The sequence below is a fragment of the Cornus florida genome, unplaced genomic scaffold (genome assembly GCF_030987335.1).
Source record: "Cornus florida cultivar Cherokee Brave unplaced genomic scaffold, ASM3098733v1 CherokeeBrave_3.0.0_Hap2_Chr08, whole genome shotgun sequence".
Classification (NCBI taxonomy): domain Eukaryota; kingdom Viridiplantae; phylum Streptophyta; class Magnoliopsida; order Cornales; family Cornaceae; genus Cornus; species Cornus florida.
The window spans coordinates 76324558-76346615 of record NW_026775578.1 but is presented as its reverse complement, the minus strand read 5'-3'; positions in this window follow the sequence as shown (position 1 = coordinate 76346615).

Here is a 22058-nt window from a genome sequence, read left to right as displayed (position 1 = left end):
TTTGGTACATGTTTGAGTGGCTACGTACCAAGAGGTGTGTTTGTAGCATGTGTGTATATGTGTACATGCATATAATGCGAAATGATATATTTTGGGATCACATGGACCCCACCTGGACAACTAATGTCAAAGCCCCTTTTCTCTCTTCCTCTTATTTTCTAGGGCTGCAACTCGGGCGAGCCCAACCCGAAATAACCCGAGCCCAGCCCTAAATTTTGTGAGTTTGGACAATAGTTTTCTAATTTTGGTTTGGGCCCGGCTATATATTTTGAGCCCAAATTCATTTCGGACTAGGCTTGGGTTGATATGGATGAAGCTCGAAGCCCAACCTGAACCCGAAAATATTATATATATTTATAATGATACTTGAGTCACAAGAGTGCAGTAACCAAGATGGTATTTTGCTTGGGATTTATCATTAAAATTTTAGGTTTAAGTCATAGGTGTAGTTGATCGGTTGATCAACTATACATCAACCTTCGCAATAGCACGAATCATTGTAAAATAGGGCTATTGGTCGGGTAAGTCGAACCACTGGGACTGCGCTAGTCTATGGCAACCTAAGTGTCTAGAATTGTTCTTAGAATGATAAGGGGTTTATAGAGGTTTGTTGGATGTCACTTAAGCTAGGAAATTAAAAGTGCATAAAACAATAAATTGCAAGAATTCAAGGGAGTGAAGTACAAGTAAAGAAGGCTAGGGAAATGAATCCACCTCCATCCCTATACACATGCTAGGTTAAGAATAATTTAAGGGAAAAACAACATATATGATAGTCATGATACATAACAATACTAGGTTGCTATAATATCCTCAAGGAGTTCATTTAAATAGGAAGGCAAGAATAAACCATCAAAGGTTCACATAATCAACTACCTAAACTAAAATGTAGCTTAGAACATGCTTACTAAGTCAAGGATTATCAAGCCCTAATTTAAATGGTGAATGCACATAAAGTAAAGAATCAAGTATAGACCATCAAAGGGAAACCCTAAGCCATGAACTATCTAGGTTCTCCAACTCCATGCCATTGAAACCATTCCATGATCTAACTTCCATTGTCACCATGGAAGTGCAAGCAATATGATTACGAAAAGTAACCATCCAAGACAAGATGAATAACTCACAATAATCATTTATAAACATTCAACATTCATTACAACAAAAATGAGGCTCTTGACCATGGAAAGACTATCAAAAATACATTGTAATCCCCAAGAATAAACTATACTAACACATGCTTACAAGGGAGGGGTTTCATCACCTCCCTAGAAAATGAGTTAGTTACCCATTGGAGCCTTAGAATGAAGAAGAAGCTTGAACTCCATCTCCAATTTTCGAGCTCCCCTTTGTTAGCTTCAAGAACACCTTCCTTTCTTGCTCTCTTCTCCCTCCTCTATCTTGCAAAAATCAAAGATAAATAATGTGTGGCCCTTGGGTAGCTTTTTATTCTCCAACACACCCTCTCTCTCCTCCAAGGAACACCTCCAACCACTTCATAAAGAAGGAAGATGGCATTGAGGAAACCAATGTGCAAGTGGCTGAAATTGAGCCATTTCCGAGTGCAATCTGCCTGATTTTCGTGCACTCGAAAAGTGATCTCGAGCACTCTAACTTAGTGCAATGTGCAACATGTTCCTCTTGCTCAGCGCTGACCTATTTTGGGAAAACTGCTATAACTTTGTGCCCCGAACTCTGAATGATGATCTGTTTGAATATTTGGAGAGCTGATTCAGTGTTTTAAAAACTTCATGTTTTCATGAAGACCCAATTCTCAAGTCTGGTTGGTCGAAAATGGGGAGAAAGGCAGTACTTCAGTGCTGCCAGGCAGTTCTGCGTACCTCTGTTACGAAGATCATAAATCTCTGCTCCGAACTCCGAATGATGAACCACTTGAAGATTTGGAAAGCTGATTCAGAGATCTAAATCTTTCATGTTATGATGGAAGTCTAGTTCTTGAGTTTGCTAGGTCGAAAATGGCGACAAAAGTCATGATCACTGCTGCCAGAAATTCAGAAATGGCATCCTTTTTGCTCAAAATTCCACAAGGCATCATTTTTGCTTCCTTTTTGCACTTTAACCTGAAAATGCATAAAAACATGCAAATGGAGTTAATCTACATAAAATAATTAATAACTGGACTTTGTTAATGTAATTTAGGGCGCTTGAATATACAATATTCGGCGCTTATCACACCCCCAAACTTACATTTTGCTAGTCCTTTAGCAAAACTACAATGAAAAACATAATGAAAAGACAACCATGGGCATGTTACTACAAAAATATCATCCATGGTAAAATGAGATAGATACATAGCTCAAATACAACTTGAAACAGACAAAAACTGGAGATGGGGTCATTGGGAAAACTACCTTGCATATATGAAGCATTGATACAAAAAATGGGAAAAACCATTTCAACATGCATGCATCAACATCATAGTCCATATAAATAATTCAATTGTCATCTCTTAAATGGGAATAACTCAAACTCCAGTGAAAGTGAATTGGATTCTCAACATGCGGCTTTTACTTTCTTTTCCAATTCCAAGGCACAAGTTTTCAAATCAATGAATTCCCTTTTACATGAAGTCCCTAAGGCATGATTTTATTTTCAAGACAACTTTTGTTGCTTGTTAACAATTTATTTCAACTCATAAGCGAAACATAGAATGGTTGTGCAATGCTAAAGTCCTTTAAGCTTTCTAACCAACCTATGTAGCAAGCGTTAGGCCAACAACTCCCAAACCAGACGGCTTTAGGGTGTTAAGTGTAGAGACACTCCAAAGGACTTAATAGCTCAAGTTGGAAAGGCTACGAACTCTAGCTAACCATGTTTATTACAATTTTTTTTTGAATGACCGTGCAATGTTTAAGTCCTTTAAGCTTTCTAACCCTTGTACCAAGCGTTAGGCCAACAACTCCCAAACCAGACGGCTTTAGGGTGTTAAGTGTAGAGACACTCCAAAGGGCTTAATAGCTCGAGTTGGAAAGGCTACGAACGTCAACTGGTCATTTTTCATTCATTTTTATTTATTTTTTTATTTTTATTTTTATTTTTTTTTTGTTTTTTTTTTTTAACTTAAATCATGCCAAAGATATTCATCTATCAGGTTCATCAAATCAGATTAACTAGGCCAAGGTCAAGGTTGATCAAGCTGCATGCCTCACAGTTAAGTTTCCAATGTGCATCTGTGCATTGTGAAGCTTATAAGAGTGTAAATCCAGGAAGAATCTAATTGAAACATTTATACAGACTAATTTGAATCTACATGATCATTTCAACTCAAATTTTTCTTTATTTTCAAAAATTTCAATTGCTTCTATACACAAGGTATTAAACATATGTTTCATTTCCGACAAGTGTCAAGTTATATTATCATTCCTTAGCAAAAATTATGAAACCAAAAATATGCCAAGAATGCTTTGATGCACCCCCAAACTTAAACTACACAATGTCCTTAATGTGGGACATGGAGTCAAGTGAGAGACAAAAATGACAAAGAGTAAAAAAAAGGAACAACAATACCCAGGGGGAGGAAACGGCATTGTGAGACAAAAACCCCCAAACTTGAATTGGACTGCGCAACCTGGAGAGCAACATGAAGAACAAAAAGAAACAACCACAAACAGCATTAATAGCACAAGCATAAATACAGAAAAAGAATGTAGCGAAAGTTAACAGAACAGAAAGAATTTGCATTGCAAAAAGAGTTTACATGATGACAAAAAGAGTTGTACAGGGATCATATCGACTAGAGCAACCTATACATAGCAAATTCTTACAGTTTAAAAGGAAAACAAAAGATACAAGAGAAATAGTTACAGATGAAACAAAAAGAGAAGGTCCACACTCGCAACAAGCTACTGTCCAGAAGGTAAACCGGCGAGGATGGAATGGAGGAGAGATTGAGTCTTACGCCGTTCAGCGGAAGCCAAACGACGGTCCTCAGCAGCGACACGGCGGTCTTCAGCAGCAAGACGACGATCTTCTTCAGCACGTGAAGAAGTCTCACACAGAGTCTGAGTGCACGCGGACAAAGAATTCTCAAAATGATCTAGTCGCTCATGAATACCGGCAATGGAAGCCCGGATGAAAGCCTGGTCCTGGTGAGAGTCGACCGGAGGCTTTACCCTTGCAGCGGCTGCGGCGGTGGAAACCGCCTCAGAAGGAGGAGGAGGTGGAGCGTGGATGAACAGGGGGGCAGGAGGCGGAGGGGTACTAGAATGGCTCAGAACATTGATCCACCGGCGCTGGGTAAAATTTTTAATTTTGTCGCCTTTTGGTTCATGGGGAGGAACAACGAAACCCTTGTGCTGAAGGAGCCGAGTGATGAAAAACGGCAAAGGCAATTTCCGATTTTCAACTCGCGGAGCCCGTGTATTATGAGCATCATGCCAAAACTTCATAAATGTGGTCCAAATGAGCTCTGGGATGGAGAACCATTGGCCTTGGTCCATGGCATATAAGGCTTGCAGAAGGAGGCCCCGACGCTCGGTGCTATGCACCAAAGGGCAGACATTGTGCTTGAAGACATAGGCGTTCCGGAAGATTGGTTTTGCGGATAAAAGACCGGGGCCTAGTAGGATCGTCAAGAGTGCAAATGGCAGCGGCAATCTGCGCCACAGTTAATGTATCCGGCTCCTCATATAAAGGGAGATTCTCACGATTGACAATGTCATCGGGGAACTCAATGGGGCAACCAGAAACCTGAAAGATGTCGGTCATAGTGAAAGCATAGGCGGTGCCATCAATGGATGTAGTGAGAGAAATGGGTGGCTCTTCAGGGCATTGGAGCTTCTGGTAGAAGAGGCGCACTACACGGGGGTAGGCAACCCTGGCAAGGGGTGCGCAAATGTGTTGCAGACGCCGGTTAGTCAATTCGGCTACAGCCCACGAAGTTGTGGGTAGAATGTCAAAGGCATCCGTGAGCGGAAATGAGAGTTCGTAGTTGAGTTGTTTGCGATCCCAAGGATCACGTGGTCACTCACGAGTGACAGCACGAGCACCTGAAGAGGGTCTAGGAGGGCGAGAAGGACCGGCATGAGACATTTAGAGAGGTGGACTTGGTTGAGGAATTTCAGCGAACACCTGGCGTGCACCACAAAAAGGAGAAGGTGAAAATGAGTGGGGAGGAGGATGAAACCCAAAATTTTTGACAAACAAACAAGCCCTATTATCAACAAATCAACAACAAAGCATCAACAGAACCAAACTCCAACATTACAAGCCCATCCTCCTTGTAAAACACCATGAATGAACAAAGGAAAAGAAAAACAAATGAAGAGGACACAGACCTGAATTTCAGGGTATCCGAGAGCAAGAAGGAAGGCAGGAAGAGGGAGGTGAGATGATGGGGTGGTGGGGTATTGAGGTGAGTGAGAAGTGGTGTGGGTGTTGGGTTGAGGATGGTTGCTTGTGAGAGAGAGAGAAGGAAGGTGATGAGGTTGGGAGGGTGTTGGGAGGAGGGCCGATGGTGGAGGGATATTGGAGAGTGAGGTGGGTGGCTTGGTGGATGTTGAGAAGAGAGATGGTTGAGGTTGGGAGAGAGAGAGAGGAAGGTTGGGTGCCAGGAGGGGGAAGGTGGTGGGGTGGTGTTTGGTTTGTGGTTGGGGGGAGTGGGTTTTAAAATAGGTGGGGGTAAGCTTGGTTCGAGCACTCGAAGTTGGACTTCGAGTGCTCGAGAATGGGGCAGTGGGCTCGGTTGGCTTGGGTGAGAGGACTCAAGGAATGGCGAGCACTCGAAGCTTGGCTTCGAGTGCTCTAGAATTTGGCAGAGAGGGTTGGGTTTGGTGGTTGGGGTGAGAGATGAGGTTGGAATGAAGTTTGGAGCATGCATGGGTGGGTTTGGGAGGTGGATGCAGGTTGGTGAAGGTTGCATGGGATAGAAGGTTGGTTGGACGGGAAGGAGGGTGGAGTGGTGACTGGTGTTGGAGGGTAGGAGATGAGGGAAGATGGAGGTGTATGCATGCATGCATGCAGGGCGTGGGTTGCATGGTGTGTTGCATGCATGTTGCCGAGAGGAGATGAGGAAGGTTGTGTGAGTTGGTAGAGGTTGGGAGGTTGGTTAGTTGGTGGAGGTTTGTTGGTGGTTGTTTGGTTGAGAGGTTGGTTGTTTTGGGTAGAGAGAGAAAGTTTGGTTGAATGGTGATGGAAGAAGAATGCCGAGAGGTGGTTGGGTTGTTGAAGTTGCTGAGGTTTTGGTGCATGGGGGTTGCTGGGATGGTTGTGTTGGGTTGTAAATGCCGAGAGGGTGGTGAGCTTGGGGGTGGGGTTGTGCATGGGAGTTGGTTGCATGGTTTGTGTGAGGTTGGTAAGGTGGTGAGTGGGGGTAGTGAAATGAGGTTGGCGTGTGCATGGGGTTGGGATGGTGTTTGGTGGTCTTGCATGCATGGGCTTACATCCATGCATGCAGGACATGGAGCTGGATGCTGGATGTTGGAGTTGTTGTCGAGCACTCTAAGCATGGAAGTAGAGTGCTCGAATTGGGACCAGTAGCCTCAGCAGCTTTGGGGTTCAAAACTCAAGCAAGGTCGAGCACTCCAAATTGGAGTTTAGATTGCTCGAAATGAAGCCAGAGAGTTTGGGTTTGCTGGGATGAGGCTGCGAGCACTTGAAGCTTGGTGGTAGAGTGCTCTAAACTGGATCAGTAGGCTCAGCATTGTGGGTTGAAGAATTTGGAGCACTCAAATTGGAATTTGAAGTGCACGAAAGTGGCTCAGTAGCTTGGAAATGAACTGGCATATGGAGATTGAATGTTTCTGCCAACTTGAATGCATGGATGATCCTGCATGGATGGATTGCATGGCTGCATTTTGAGTGCATGGATGAATGCATTTGATGGATTGCCATGCATGGTGCTTCCAACTATCCATCCATCATGTAAGATTGCAACAAAGAAATGCATGGAATGCATGCAACATAGAAATGCATGCAACATAAAAATGAATGGAATGCATGCAAGCAAGGTGTCTAGGCATGCACAAATGCAATATGGAATGGAATGCCTGCATGGTCGCATGGATTTGGAACTCTCTAAAAAAAAATTTTTTTTTATTTTATTATTTTTATTATTTTTTTTTATCTCAAGCATTGCATGACTGCATGCATTTTTCCTATACATGGATTGAATTTTAAGAACTTTGCATGGACGGAAAAGTTGAAATTTTTCATGGAAAAATTTGTTCATAGAAAAAAAAAAAAAAAAAATTTTATTTTTTTTCTTTAATGATGCATGCATGAATAAGTGGAGAAAATGAAATTTTTCAAAAAAAATGAAATTTTTATGCATAGAGAATTTTTGAAAATTTTCATGTCAGTCCTAAAGTCAAGCCATGCATGGAAAATGTGAAACTTTGCACATTATTCCAATCCAATGCATGGATGATTTTGAGAAACCATGACCCAACAATGCATTGAAGATAAGAGGCTATGCATGTGAGAGCCATGTCGAAAGTCCGAGAAAATTGCCTGATAGAGCCAACAACTTCCGGGAATGAAAACAAGAGTTAAGAAGGTCTAAGAAGCCAGTCTAAAAATGTGGAACACAACTTAAGATAGTTCCAGAGAAAGTGAAATTTTGGCATTTCTACACCGTTTCCCAGAAAATTTTGCAAGGCATAAGCAATTTCAAAGAGACGGAAGCTTGGAAATTGAAAGAATTGCTTCCTTTGCTTTGCTAAATTTACTGTCGATAGCTAGACAACGCTAGAGCAGGCACTAATCCTCATAAATTGGATCTGTCAAGAGGACTTCCTCAACTTTTCGAGTTAGGATGGTGCCGTCAAAGCAAGACTTAAGCCGTTGGCCATTTACCTTGAAGAGTGATCCACTTGCAGGATCATGAAGTTCGATTGCTCCATGAGGAAAGACGGTAGTGACAATGTATGGCCATCCCATCTTGACCGGAGTTTACCGGGAAAGAGTTTCAAGCGGGAATTGAAAAGCCAGACCTTTTGTCCCGGGGCAAAAGACTTTTTGACGATGTGTTTGTCATGAAAAGCTTTAGTCTTTGCCTTGTAAATTTTTGCGCTTTCATACGCGTCATTACGCAATTCCTCAAGTTCATTTAATTGCAACGCACGATTAGAGCCGGCTTGTTTGAGATCAAAATTGAACATTTTTATGGCCCAATAAGCACGGTGCTCTAATTCTACCGGGAGATGACATGCTTTGCCAAAGACAAGTCGATATGGTGACATGCCAATGGGTGTCTTATAAGCTGTCCGGTAAGCCCAAAGCGCATCGTTTAGCCTTAATGACCAATCTTTGCGGTCCGGTCTAACCGTTTTTTCTAAAATGTGCTTAATCTCCCGGTTAGAAATCTCTACTTGACCACTCGTTTGAGGATGGTAAGGTGTAGCAACCTTATGAATGACGGAATACCTAGCAAGGACGGATTTTAGATAACGATTTCGGAAATGAGATCCGCCATCACTAATGATTGCTCGGGGCGTACCAAAACGACTAAAGATGTGAGACTGAATGAAATGGATCACGACTTTATGATCATTGGTTTTGGTAGCCTCGGCTTCAACCCATTTAGACACATAATCCACCGCTACAAGGATGTACTCATAGCCATAAGAAGATGGAAATGGTCCCATGAAGTCAATCCCCCACACATCAAAAATTTCAACAATTAAAATGTTGGTGAGGGGCATCATGTCTCTACGGGACATGGATCCAAGTTTTTGACATCGTTCACACGATTTGCAAAAATTGTATGCATCCCGGAACAAGGTAGGCCAAAAGAATCCGCTTTGAAGGACTTTGTTAGCGGTCTTTTTGGCACTGAAATGGCCTCCACAAGCAAGAGTATGGCAAAAATTTAAAATGCTTGTGGCCTCGGTTTCAGGAATACATCGCCGGATGATTTGGTCCAGGCAATACTTGAATAGTTCCGGATCTTCCCAAAAGAAATGCTTGACTTGGGAGAAAAACTGGTCCCTCTCTTGTTTGGACCAATGAGCTGGAATTTTGCCAACCGCAAGATAATTGACAATATCCGCAAACCATGGAAGAGTAGAATGTGAAACTTGAAGAAGTTGCTCATCCGGAAAGGAATCACGGATGGCTGCAAATTCTGAAGATTTCTCAATAAGTAAGCGAGAGAGATGATCGGCGACAACATTGTCGGTCCCTTTTTTGTCCCGGATGTCAATGTCAAACTCTTGAAGTAAGAGGATCCATCGAATTAAGCGGGGTTTTGTCTCTTTTTTCGCTAACAAATGCCTAAGAGCGGCATGATCTGAAAAGACGATGACCTTGGAGCCAAGAAGATAGGAGCGAAATTTATCCAAGGCGTACACCACAGCTAGCAATTCTTTTTCAGTGGTGGTGCAGTTCAATTGGGCATCGCAGAGAGTTTTGCTAGCATAATAAATGACATGCGGAAGTTTATCCACACGTTGGCCCAAAACCGCCCCTAATGCATAGTCGGATGCATCACACATGATCTCAAAGGGAAGAGACCAATTAGGGGGTTTCATGATTGGGGCAGAGGAGAGGAGAATGCGAAGTTTGATGAAAGCTTCCATGCAAGCGTCATCAAAATTGAACGGAACATCCTTGGCTAAGAGATTACACAAGGGCCGTGAGATTTTGCTAAAATCTTTGATGAAGCGACGATAGAATCCGGCATGGCCAAGAAAAGAACGGATTTGACGGACGGAATTCGGAGGAGGAAGATTAGAGATTAACTCAACTTTTGCCTTGTCTACCTCGATTCCCCGCTTAGAAATGACATGTCCTAAAACAATGCCTTCTTGGACCATAAAGTGGCTTTTCTCCCAACTTAGAATGAGATTCGTCTCTTTGCATCTTTGGAGCACAAGAGATAAATTTTTGAGACACGAGTCAAAGGAGGAGCCAAATACGAAAAAATCATCCATGAAAACTTCCAAGAACCTTTCAACCATATCGGAGAATATGGACATCATGCACCTTTGGAACGTTGCCGGTGCATTGCATAGACCAAAAGGCATGCGTCGATAGGCAAAAGTACCAAAGGGACATGTGAATGTTGTTTTCTCTTGATCTTGGGGGGCGATTGCCACTTGGTTATAGCCGGAATAACCATCAAGAAAACAATAGAAGCTTTGGCCGGCTAACCTTTCTAGGATTTGATCAATAAATGGGAGTGGGAAATGATCCTTCCTAGTTGATGAGTTGAGTTTACGATAGTCAATGCACACACGCCACCCGGTGGTGGTTCGTTGTGGCACGAGCTCGCCCGCTGAATTTTCAACAACGGTGAGCCCGGATTTCTTGTGTGGGGCTCACCCACTTGCTATCAGAGATAGGATAGATGATTCCCGCATCTAGCAATTTGATCACCTCTTTCATGACCACTTCCTTCATGTTTGGATTTAACCGGCGCTGGACCTCTCTAGTAGGCTTTGCGTCATCCTCCATATGAATGCGGTGCATACAAATGGAGGGGTCAATTCCTTTCAAATCTGCCACTGTCCAACCAATAGCTTCTTTATGCTCTTGGAGCACCGCTAAAAGGTTGGTCTCTTGGCCTTTTCGAAGGTCCGAGGCAATAATGACCGGAAGGGTTTGCTTTGGACCAAGGAACACATACTTGAGATTGGCCGGGAGCGGCTTAAGCTCAAGTTGTGACGGAGATAACAATGATGGGACCGGAGGAGTGGTGGAAAGTTGGGGAAGTGGTTCTTTTGGAATTTTCCAAGGAGGTACATCCATGATAGCATTAATATCAAGCAAGGAATTGACTTCTTGAATGGCTTGATCAACATCAAAGTTTGAGAAGTCAAAATGGGACATGCAAGTTTCAAGGGGATCTTTGCTTAGGATGAAGGGGAGAGATTCTTCGACCACTTCATCGATGACATCCACAAGAAAACAATCATCCTCATTGGAGGGATGTTGAGTTGCATGAAAGATGTGGAGTTTGACTTGCATGTTTCCAAAAGTAATGTCCATCACCCCGGTTCGGCAATTAATTGATGCATTAGCCGTGGCTAAAAATGGCCTACCAAGGATCACGGGAATGTGCTTTTTTGGGTCATGGACCGGTTCCGTATCAAGAACCACAAAATCTACCGGGAAGTAGAATTTGTCCACTTTAATGATAACGTCCTCGAGAATACCTCGTGGATGCTTGACCGATCTATCGGCAAGTTGCAAAACCACGGAAGTCGGCTTAAGATCTCCCAAACTAAGTTGTAGGTAGACCGAGTATGGAATTAAATTCACACTAGCTCCTAAGTCAAGGAGGGCCCTCTCGATTTTGCTGTCACCAATGACACACGAGATTGTGGGGGCACCCGGATCCTTATACTTCGGGGGAGTGCTGTGCTGAATGATAGCGCTAACATTTTCAGTCAACCTCACTTTTTTTGGCAAATGATTTTTAGAAGTGCGCTTTTGAGTGCACAAATCTTTGAGAAATTTTGCATAGGGAGGGATTTGCTTGATAGCATCCAAGAAGGGCAAGTTAATCTTCACTTGCTTGAAAACTTCCCACATGTCTTGAATTTTACAATTCTTGTTCCCAAAATGTGTCAACTCTTGAAGAGGTTGAGGAAATGGAGCTTTTGGCTCATAAGTAGTTTCCACATTTGGGGAGACATGTGTGGGATCTCCGTGAATGGTATTTGGACAAGAATTTGGATTAGAAGAGCTTGAATTTGGATTTTTCAAAGGAGAAACTTCCTCACTTTTGTCTCCATCGACCTTGTTGTCAACCACTCTACCACTCCGAAGGGTGGTGATAGCTTGAACTTGTTCATGAGTCGGCCCACTCGGAGGAGGGGTTTCGTCAATCACATGCATTCCTCTAGGATTTTCAAAAGGTTGAGAGGGAAGCTTGCCCTTGTCCTTTTGAAGCAATTGATTCACCGAGTTAGCTATTTGGCCCACTTGATTTTCGAGATTAGCTATGGATTGAGTATGAGAGTGAACCATTTGGAGAGTAGGCTGCAAGGATGTCAAGAGTTGCTTGTTGGCATCCATTATTTGCTTATTTAATGATTCCATCATTTGCTTGTTTGCAGCTACTATCTCGTTAGTTGGACACACAGGAGGTTGATTGGAGACATTTGGATTGTAAGGAGGAAGGTAGCTTGAAGAGGCTTGGAAAGGTCTACCTTGATATTGAGAAGAGGGCTGATTTTGCCGCCCTTGGTTTTGGAATTGGGAATTCTGTGGGGCTTGTTGCCGCCACGAGAAATTCGGATGATCTCGCCAACCCGGATTGTAGGTGTTGGAATATGGATTGCTCCCGGGCCGCGAGAACATGGCATTAGCTTGCTCTTGGTTGGGACTAGGAAATTGCTCCGGTGTGGGGCAATCTTCCGAGAGATGGAATGAACTAGTAGATGAAGCACAAACTGAACTTGCCAAATTTTGAGACAATGAAGGAGGAAGATGTGGTGCCATCAATTGGTAGAATTTATGAGCGATGGCATCCACTTGAGATGATTCCTCCCTTATTGACTTTGGTTGACAAGGGTTGGTGTTGTATGGAGTGGTTGCGGTCGGAGCCCTACGAGAATTGTGTTGAAGTGAATTTTCACTCAAATTCTCAAGTAAGGTCCAAGCCTCATCCGCATTCTTGGACATGAACATCCCACCACAAGAAGAATCAACCATGAATCAATGGGTTTCGGTCAAGCCAGCATAGAAAGCTTGCATTAATTGCCATTTTGGGATCAAATGATGAGGACATTTTCGAAGAAGATCTTGTAGCCTTTCCCAAGTCTCGTGGAGTTGTTCTTCATCAACTTGAGAAAAGCTTAGAATGGAACGCCTCATTTGGTTGGTTTTACTCACCAGATAGTACTTCTTAAGAAATTCTTGTTGCAATTGAGCCCAAGAAGTAATAGAGTTGGGAGCGAGGGAGTTCAACCAATATTTTGCCCTATCCTTTAGGGAGAATGGGAAAAGATGGAGATGAAGTGCATTGTCTGGAAAACCTCTCAACCGGATGGTCGAATAGATTTCAAGGAACTCATCAAGATGCTTATATGGATCTTCATTATCAAAGCCATGAAATGATGGAAGCATTTGAATGGTACTAGACTTGATCTCATATTGAGCTGCATCGATGTTTGGCATCACTATACAAGAAGGAGAAGCATAGGTGGTAGGAATGAAATGATCTCTAAGAGTCATTGGTTCTACATTAGGAATTTCAGCCCTTTCATTCCCCGGATTTCCTACGTTATCCCCCATTATATTGAATTCAGTTTCAAGGTCCCTTGTAAGAGTGGGTTCCCTAAGGTTCCGTCTAAGAGTTCTTTCAAGTGAATTTATATCAATAGGCGAGTCAAGTGTGGGAAGAGAGAGTGACCTACGGCCAAACATCAACAATTCACAACAACATCATCACAACAAATCTTTATCATCAACTCCACATACGATGTTCCCTTTCTCCTCAATTATCAAGACAGAAAATAAATTGCTACGACAAGGACCGATGCTTGGAATTGAAAATACACAATTGAAAAAGCCTCGACAAGGGCTTGCAATTTATCTACTTCTAAGCTTAACACAAGCACGATATTCACAATTCGAAACTAGAAGGTCAAAAGACTTACCTGGGGGCCTCTAGACATACAATTTGCTAGCATTCCCCACGGCGAGCTTCGAGTTCCTAGAATCTCACTTACAACACAAAAATGGTTAAACCACACAAGAAATATTCACAAAACACAGTATTCACAATCAAACTAAATTTAACCCTAGAACCTTGGTCGCTAAACCGTTTGTAATCCCCAGCAACGGCGCCAAAAATTGATCGGTTGATCAACTATACATCAACCTTCGCAATAGCACGAATCATTGTAAAATAGGGCTATTGGTCGGGTAAGTCGAACCACTGGGACTGCGCTAGTCTATGGCAACCTAAGTGTCTAGAATTGTTCTTAGAATGATAAGGGGTTTATAGAGGTTTGTTGGATGTCACTTAAGCTAGGAAATTAAAAGTGCATAAAACAATAAATTGCAAGAATTCAAGGGAGTGAAGTACAAGTAAAGAAGGCTAGGGAAATGAATCCACCTCCATCCCTATACACATGCTAGGTTAAGAATAATTTAAGGGAAAAACAACATATATGATAGTCATGATACATAACAATACTAGGTTGCTATAATATCCTCAAGGAGTTCATCTAAATAGGAAGGCAAGAATAAACCATCAAAGGTTCACATGATCAACTACCTAAACTAAAATGTAGCTTAGAACATACTTACTAAGTCAAGGATTATCAAGCCCTAATTTAAATGGTGAATGCACATAAAGTAAAGAATCAAGTATAGACCATCAAAGGGAAACCCTAAGCCATGAACTATCTAGGTTCTCCAACTCCATGCCATTGAAACCATTCCATGATCTAACTTCCATTGTCACCATGGAAGTGCAAGCAATATGATTACGAAAAGTAACCATCCAAGACAAGATGAATAACTCACAATAATCATTTATAAACATTCAACATTCATTACAACAAAAATGAGGCTCTTGACCATGGAAAGACTATCAAAAATACATTGTAATCCCCAAAAATAAACTATACTAACACATGTTTACAAGGGAGGGGTTTCATCACCTCCCTAGAAAAGGAGTTAGTTACCCATTGGAGCCTTAGAATGAAGAAGAAGCTTGAACTCCATCTCCAATTTTCGAGCTCCCCTTTGTTAGCTTCAAGAACACCTTCCTTTCTTGCTCTCTTTTCCCTCCTCTATCTTGCAGAAATCAAAGATAAATAATGTGTGGCCCTTGGGTAGCTTTTTATTCTCCAACACACCCTCTCTCTCCTCCAAGGAACACCTCCAACCACTTCATAAAGAAGGAAGATGGCATTGAGGAAACCAATGTGCAAGTGGCTGAAATTGAGCCATTTCCGAGTGCAATCTGCCTGATTTTCGTGCACTCAAAAAGTGATCTCGAGCACTCTAACTTAGTGCAATGTGCAACATGTTCCTCTTGCTCAGCGCTGACCTATTTTGGAAAACTGCTATAACTTTGTGCCCCGAACTCCGAATGATGATCTGTTTGAAGATTTGGAGAGCTGATTCAGTGTTTTAAAAACTTCATGTTTTCATGAAGACCCAATTCTCAAGTCTAGTTGGTCGAAAATGGGGAGAAAGGCAGTACTTCAGTGCTGCCAGGCAGTTCTGCGCACCTCTGTTACGAAGATCATAACTCTCTGCTCCGAACTCCGAATGATGAACCACTTGAAGATTTGGAAAGCTGATTCAGAGATCTAAATCTTTCATGTTATGATGGAAGTCTAGTTCTTGAGTTTGCTAGGTCGAAAATGGCGACAAAAGTCAGGATCACTGCTGCCAGAAATTCAGAAATGGCATCCTTTTTGCTCAAAATTCCACAAGGCATCATTTTTGCTTCCTTTTTGCACTTTAACCTGAAAATGCATAAAAACATGCAAATGGAGTTAATCTACATAAAATAATTAATAACTGGACTTTGTTAATGTAATTTAGGGCGCTTGAATATACAATATTCGGCGCTTATCACACCCCCAAACTTACATTTTGCTAGTCCTTTAGCAAAACTACAATGAAAAACATAATGAAAAGACAACCATGGGCATGCTACTACAAAAATATCATCCATGGTAAAATGAGATAGATACATAGCTCAAATACAACTTGAAATAGACAAAAACTGGAGATGGGGTCATTGGGAAAACTACCTTGCATATATGAAGCATTGATACAAAAAATGGGAAAAACCATTTCAACATGCATGCATCAACATCATAGTCCATATAAATAATTCAATTGTCATCTCTTAAATGGGAATAACTCAAACTCCAGTGAAAGTGAATTGGATTCTCAACATGCGGCTTTTACTTTCTTTTCCAATTCCAAGGCACAAGTTTTCAAATCAATGAATTCCCTTTTACATGAAGTCCCTAAGGCATGATTTTATTTTCAAGACAACTTTTGTTGCTTGTTAACAATTTATTTCAACTCATAAGCGAAACATAGAATGGTTGTGCAATGCTAAAGTCCTTTAAGCTTTCTAACCAACCTATGTGGCAAGCGTTAGGCCAACAACTCCCAAACCAGACGGCTTTAGGGTGTTAAGTGTAGAGACACTCCAAAGGACTTAATAGCTCAAGTTGGAAAGGCTACGAACTCTAGCTAACCATGTTTATTACAATTTTTTTTTGAATGACCGTGCAATGTTTAAGTCCTTTAAGCTTTCTAACCAACCCTTGTAGCAAGCGTTAGGCCAACAACTCCCAAACCAGACGGCTTTAGGGTGTTAAGTGTAGAGACACTCCAAAGGGCTTAATAGCTCGAGTTGGAAAGGCTACGAACGTCAACTGGTCATTTTTCATTCATTTTTATTTTTTTATTTATTTTATTTTTGTTTTTTTTTTTAACTTAAATCATGCCAAAGATATTCATCTATCAGGTTCATCAAATCAGATTAACTAGGCCAAGGTCAAGGTTGATCAAGCTGCATGCCTCACAGTTAAGTTTCCAATGTGCATCTGTGCATTGTGAAGCTTATAAGAGTGTAAATCCAGCAAGAATCTAATTGAAACATTTATACAGACTAATTTGAATCTACAAGATCATTTCAACTCAAATTTTTCTTTATTTTCAAAAATTTCAATTGCTTCTATACAAAAGGTATTAAACATATGTTTCATTTCCGACAAGTGTCAAGTTATATTATCATTGCTTAGCAAAAATTATGAAACCAAAAATATGCCAAGAATGCTTTGATGCACCCCCAAACTTAAACTACACAGTGTCCTTAATGTGGGACATGGAGTCAAGTGAGAGACAAAAATGACAAAGAGTAAAAAAAAGGAACAACAATACCCAGGGGGAGGAAACGGCATTGTGAGACAAAAACCCCTAAACTTGAATTGGACTGCGCAACCTGGAGAGCAACATGAAGAATAAAAAGAAACAACCACAAACAGCATTAATAGCACAAGCATAAATACAGAAAAAGAATGTAGCGAAAGTTAACAGAACAGAAAGAATTTGCATTGCAAAAAGAGTTTACATGATGACAAAAAGAGTTGTATAGGGATCATATCGAATAGAGCAACCTATACATAGCAAATTCTTACAGTTTAAAAGGAAAACAAAAGATACAAGAGAAATAGTTACAGATGAAACAAAAAGAGAAGGTCCACACTCGCAACAAGCTACTGTCCAGAAGGTAAACCGGCGAGGATGGAATGGAGGAGAGATTGAGTCTTACGCCGTTCAGCGGAAGCCAAACGACGGTCCTCAGCAGCGACACGGCGGTCTTCAGCAGCAAGACGACGATCTTCTTCAGCACATGAAGAAGTCTCACACAGAGTCTGAGTGTACGCGGACAAAGAATTCTCAAAACGATCTAGTCGCTCATGAATACCGGCAATGGAAGCCCGGATGAAAGCCTGGTCCTGGTGAGAGTCGACCGGAGGCTTTACCCTTGCAGCGGCTGCGGCGGTGGAAACCGCCTCAGAAGGAGGAGGAGGTGGAGCGTGGATGAACAGGGGGGCAGGAGGCGGAGGGGTACTAGAATGGCTCAGAACATTGATCCACCGGCGCTGGGTAAAAATTTTAATTTTGTCGCCTTTTGGTTCATGGGGAGGAACAACGAAACCCTTGTGCTGAAGGAGCCGAGTGATGAAAAACGGCAAAGGCAATTTCCGATTTTCAACTCGCGGAGCCCGTGTATTATGAGCATCATGCCAAAACTTCATAAATGTGGTCCAAATGAGCTCTGGGATGGAGAACCATTGGCCTTGGTCCATGGCATATAAGGCTTGCAGAAGGAGGCCCCGACGCTCGGTGCTATGCACCAAAGGGCAGACATTGTGCTTGAAGACATAGGCGTTCCGGAAGATTGGTTTTGCGGATAAAAGACCGGGGCCTAGTAGGATCGTCAAGAGTGCAAATGGCAGCGGCAATCTGCGCCACAGTTAATGTATCCGGCTCCTCATATAAAGGGAGATTCTCACGATTGACAATGTCATCGGGGAACTCAATGGGGCAACCAGAAACCTGAAAGATGTCGGTCATAGTGAAAGCATAGGCGGTGCCATCAATGGATGTAGTGAGAGAAATGGGTGGCTCTTCAGGGCATTGGAGCTTCTGGTAGAAGAGGCGCACTACACGGGGGTAGGCAACCCTGGCAAGGGGTGCGCAAATGTGTTGCAGACGCCGGTTAGTCAATTCGGCTACAGCCCACGAAGTTGTGGGTAGAATGTCAAAGGCATCCGTGAGCGGAAATGAGAGTTCGTAGTTGAGTTGTTTGCGATCCCAAGGATCACGTGGTCACTCACGAGTGACAGCACGAGCACCTGAAGAGGGTCTAGGAGGGCGAGAAGGACCGGCATGAGACATTTAGAGAGGTGGACTTGGTTGAGGAATTTCAGCGAACACCTGGCGTGCACCACAAAAAGGAGAAGGTGAAAATGAGTGGGGAGGAGGATGAAACCCAAAATTTTTGACAAACAAACAAGCCCTATTATCAACAAATCAACAACAAAGCATCAACAGAACCAAACTCCAACATTACAAGCCCATCCTCCTTGTAAAACACCATGAATGAACAAAGGAAAAGAAAAACAAATGAAGAGGACACAGACCTGAATTTCAGGGTATCCGAGAGCAAGAAGGAAGGCAGGAAGAGGGAGGTGAGATGATGGGGTGGTGGGGTATTGAGGTGAGTGAGAAGTGGTGTGGGTGTTGGGTTGAGGATGGTTGCTTGTGAGAGAGAGAGAAGGAAGGTGATGAGGTTGGGAAGGTGTTGGGAGGAGGGCCGATGGTGGAGGGATATTGGAGAGTGAGGTGGGTGGCTTGGTGGATGTTGAGAAGAGAGATGGTTGAGGTTGGGAGAGAGAGAGAGGAAGGTTGGGTGCCAGGAGGGGGAAGGTGGTGGGGTGGTGTTTGGTTTGTGGTTGGGGGGAGTGGGTTTTAAAATAGGTGGGGGTAAGCTTGGTTCGAGCACTCGAAGTTGGACTTCGAGTGCTCGAGAATGGGGCAGTGGGCTCGGTTGGCTTGGGTGAGAGGACTCAAGGAATGGCGAGCACTCGAAGCTTGGCTTCGAGTGCTCTAGAATTTGGCAGAGAGGGTTGGGTTTGGTGGTTGGGGTGAGAGATGAGGTTGGAATGAAGTTTGGAGCATGCATGGGTGGGTTTGGGAGGTGGATGCAGGTTGGTGAAGGTTGCATGGGATAGAAGGTTGGTTGGGTGGGAAGGAGGGTGGAGTGGTGACTGGTGTTGGAGGGTAGGAGATGAGGGAAGATGGAGGTGTATGCATGCATGCATGCAGGGCGTGGGTTGCATGGTGTGTTGCATGCATGTTGCCGAGAGGAGATGAGGAAAGTTGTGTGAGTTGGTAGAGGTTGGGAGGTTGGTTAGTTGGTGGAGGTTTGTTGGTGGTTGTTTGGTTGAGAGGTTGGTTGTTTTGGGTAGAGAGAGAAAGTTTGGTTGAATGGTGATGGAAGAGGAATGCCGAGAGGTGGTTGGGTTGTTGAAGTTGCTGAGGTTTTGGTGCATGGGGGTTGCTGGGATGGTTGTGTTGGGTTGTAAATGCCGAGAGGGTGGTGAGCTTGGGGGTGGGGTTGTGCATGGGAGTTGGTTGCATGGTTTGTGTGAGGTTGGTAAGGTGGTGAGTGGGGGTAGTGAAATGAGGTTGGCGTGTGCATGGGGTTGGGATGGTGTTTGGTGGTCTTGCATGCATGGGCTTACATCCATGCATGCAGGACATGGAGCTGGATGCTGGATGTTGGAGTTGTTGTCGAGCACTCTAAGCATGGAAGTAGAGTGCTCGAATTGGGACCAGTAGCCTCAGCAGCTTTGGGGTTCAAAACTCAAGCAAGGTCGAGCACTCCAAATTGGAGTTTAGATTGCTCGAAATGAAGCCAGAGAGTTTGGGTTTGCTGGGATGAGGCTGCGAGCACTTGAAGCTTGGTGGTAGAGTGCTCTAAACTGGATCAGTAGGCTCAGCATTGTGGGTTGAAGAATTTGGAGCACTCAAATTGGAATTTGAAGTGCACGAAAGTGGCTCAGTAGCTTGGAAATGAACTGGCATATGGAGATTGAATGTTTCAGCCAACTTGAATGCATGGATGATCCTGCATGGATGGATTGCATGGCTGCATTTTGAGTGCATGGATGAATGCATTTGATGGATTGCCATGCATGGTGCTTCCAACTATCCATCCATCATGTAAGATTGCAACAAAGAAATGCATGGAATGCATGCAACATAGAAATGCATGCAACATAAAAATGAATGGAATGCATGCAAGCAAGGTGTCTAGGCATGCACAAATGCAATATGGAATGGAATGCCATGCATGGTCGCATGGATTTGGAACTCTCTAAAAAAAAAATTTTTTTTTTTTTTTTTTATTATTTTTATTATTTTTTTTTATCGCATGCATTGCATGACTGCATGCATTTTTCCTATACATGGATTGAATTTTAAGAACTTTGCATGGACGGAAAAGTTGAAATTTTTCATGGAAAAATTTGTTCATAGAAAAAAAAAAAAAAAAAAAAAATTTATTTTTTTTCTTTAATGATGCATGCATGAATAAGTGGAGAAAATGAAATTTTTCAAAAAAAATGAAATTTTTATGCATAGAGAATTTTTGAAAATTTTCATGTCAGTCCTAAAGTCATGCCATGCATGGAAAATGTGAAACTTTGCACATTATTCCAATCCAATGCATGGATGATTTTTAGAAACCATGACCCAACAATGCATTGAAGATAAGAGGCTATGCATGTGAGAGCCATGTCGAAAGTCCGAGAAAATTGCCTGATAGAGCCAACAACTTCCGGGAATGAAAACAAGAGTTAAGAAGGTCTAAGAAGCCAGTCTAAAAATGTGGAACACAACTTAAGATAGTTCCAGAGAAAGTGAAATTTTGGCATTTCTACACCGTTTCCCAGAAAATTTTGCAAGGCATAAGCAATTTCAAAGAGACGGAAGCTTGGAAATTGAAAGAATTGCTTCCTTTGCTTTGCTAAATTTACTGTCGATAGCTAGACAACGCTAGAGCAGGCACTAATCCTCATAAATTGGATCTGTCAAGAGGACTTCCTCAACTTTTCGGGTTAGGATGGTGCCGTCAATGCAAGACTTAAGCCGTTGGCCATTTACCTTGAAGAGTGATCCACTTGCAGGATCATGAAGTTTGATTGCTCCATGAGGAAAGACGGTAGTGACAATGTATGGCCATCCCATCTTGACCGGAGTTTACCGGGAAAGAGTTTCAAGCGGGAATTGAAAAGCCAGACCTTTTGTCCCGGGGCAAAAGACTTTTTGACGATGTGTTTGTCATGAAAAGCTTTAGTCTTTGCCTTGTAAATTTTTGCGCTTTCATACGCGTCATTACGCAATTCCTCAAGTTCATTTAATTGCAACGCACGATTAGAGCCGGCTTGTTTGAGATCAAAATTGAACATTTTTATGGCCCAATAAGCACGGTGCTCTAATTCTACCGGGAGATGACATGCTTTGCCAAAGACAAGTCGATATGGTGACATGCCAATGGGTGTCTTATAAGCTGTCCGGTAAGCCCAAAGCGCATCGTTTAGCCTTAATGACCAATCTTTGCGGTCCGGTCTAACCGTTTTTTCTAAAATGTGCTTAATCTCCCGGTTAGAAATCTCTACTTGACCACTCGTTTGAGGGTGGTAAGGTGTAGCAACCTTATGAATGACGGAATACCTAGCAAGGACGGATTTTAGATAACGATTTCGGAAATGAGATCCGCCATCACTAATGATTGCTTGGGGCGTACCAAAACGACTAAAGATGTGAGACTGAATGAAATGGATCACGACTTTATGATCATTGGTTTTGGTAGCCTCGGCTTCAACCCATTTAGACACATAATCCACCGCTACAAGGATGTACTCATAGCCATAAGAAGATGGAAATGGTCCCATGAAGTCAATCCCCCACACATCAAAAATTTCAACAATTAAAATGTTGGTGAGGGGCATCATGTCTCTACGGGACATGGATCCAAGTTTTTGACATCGTTCACACGATTTGCAAAAATTGTATGCATCCCGGAACAAGGT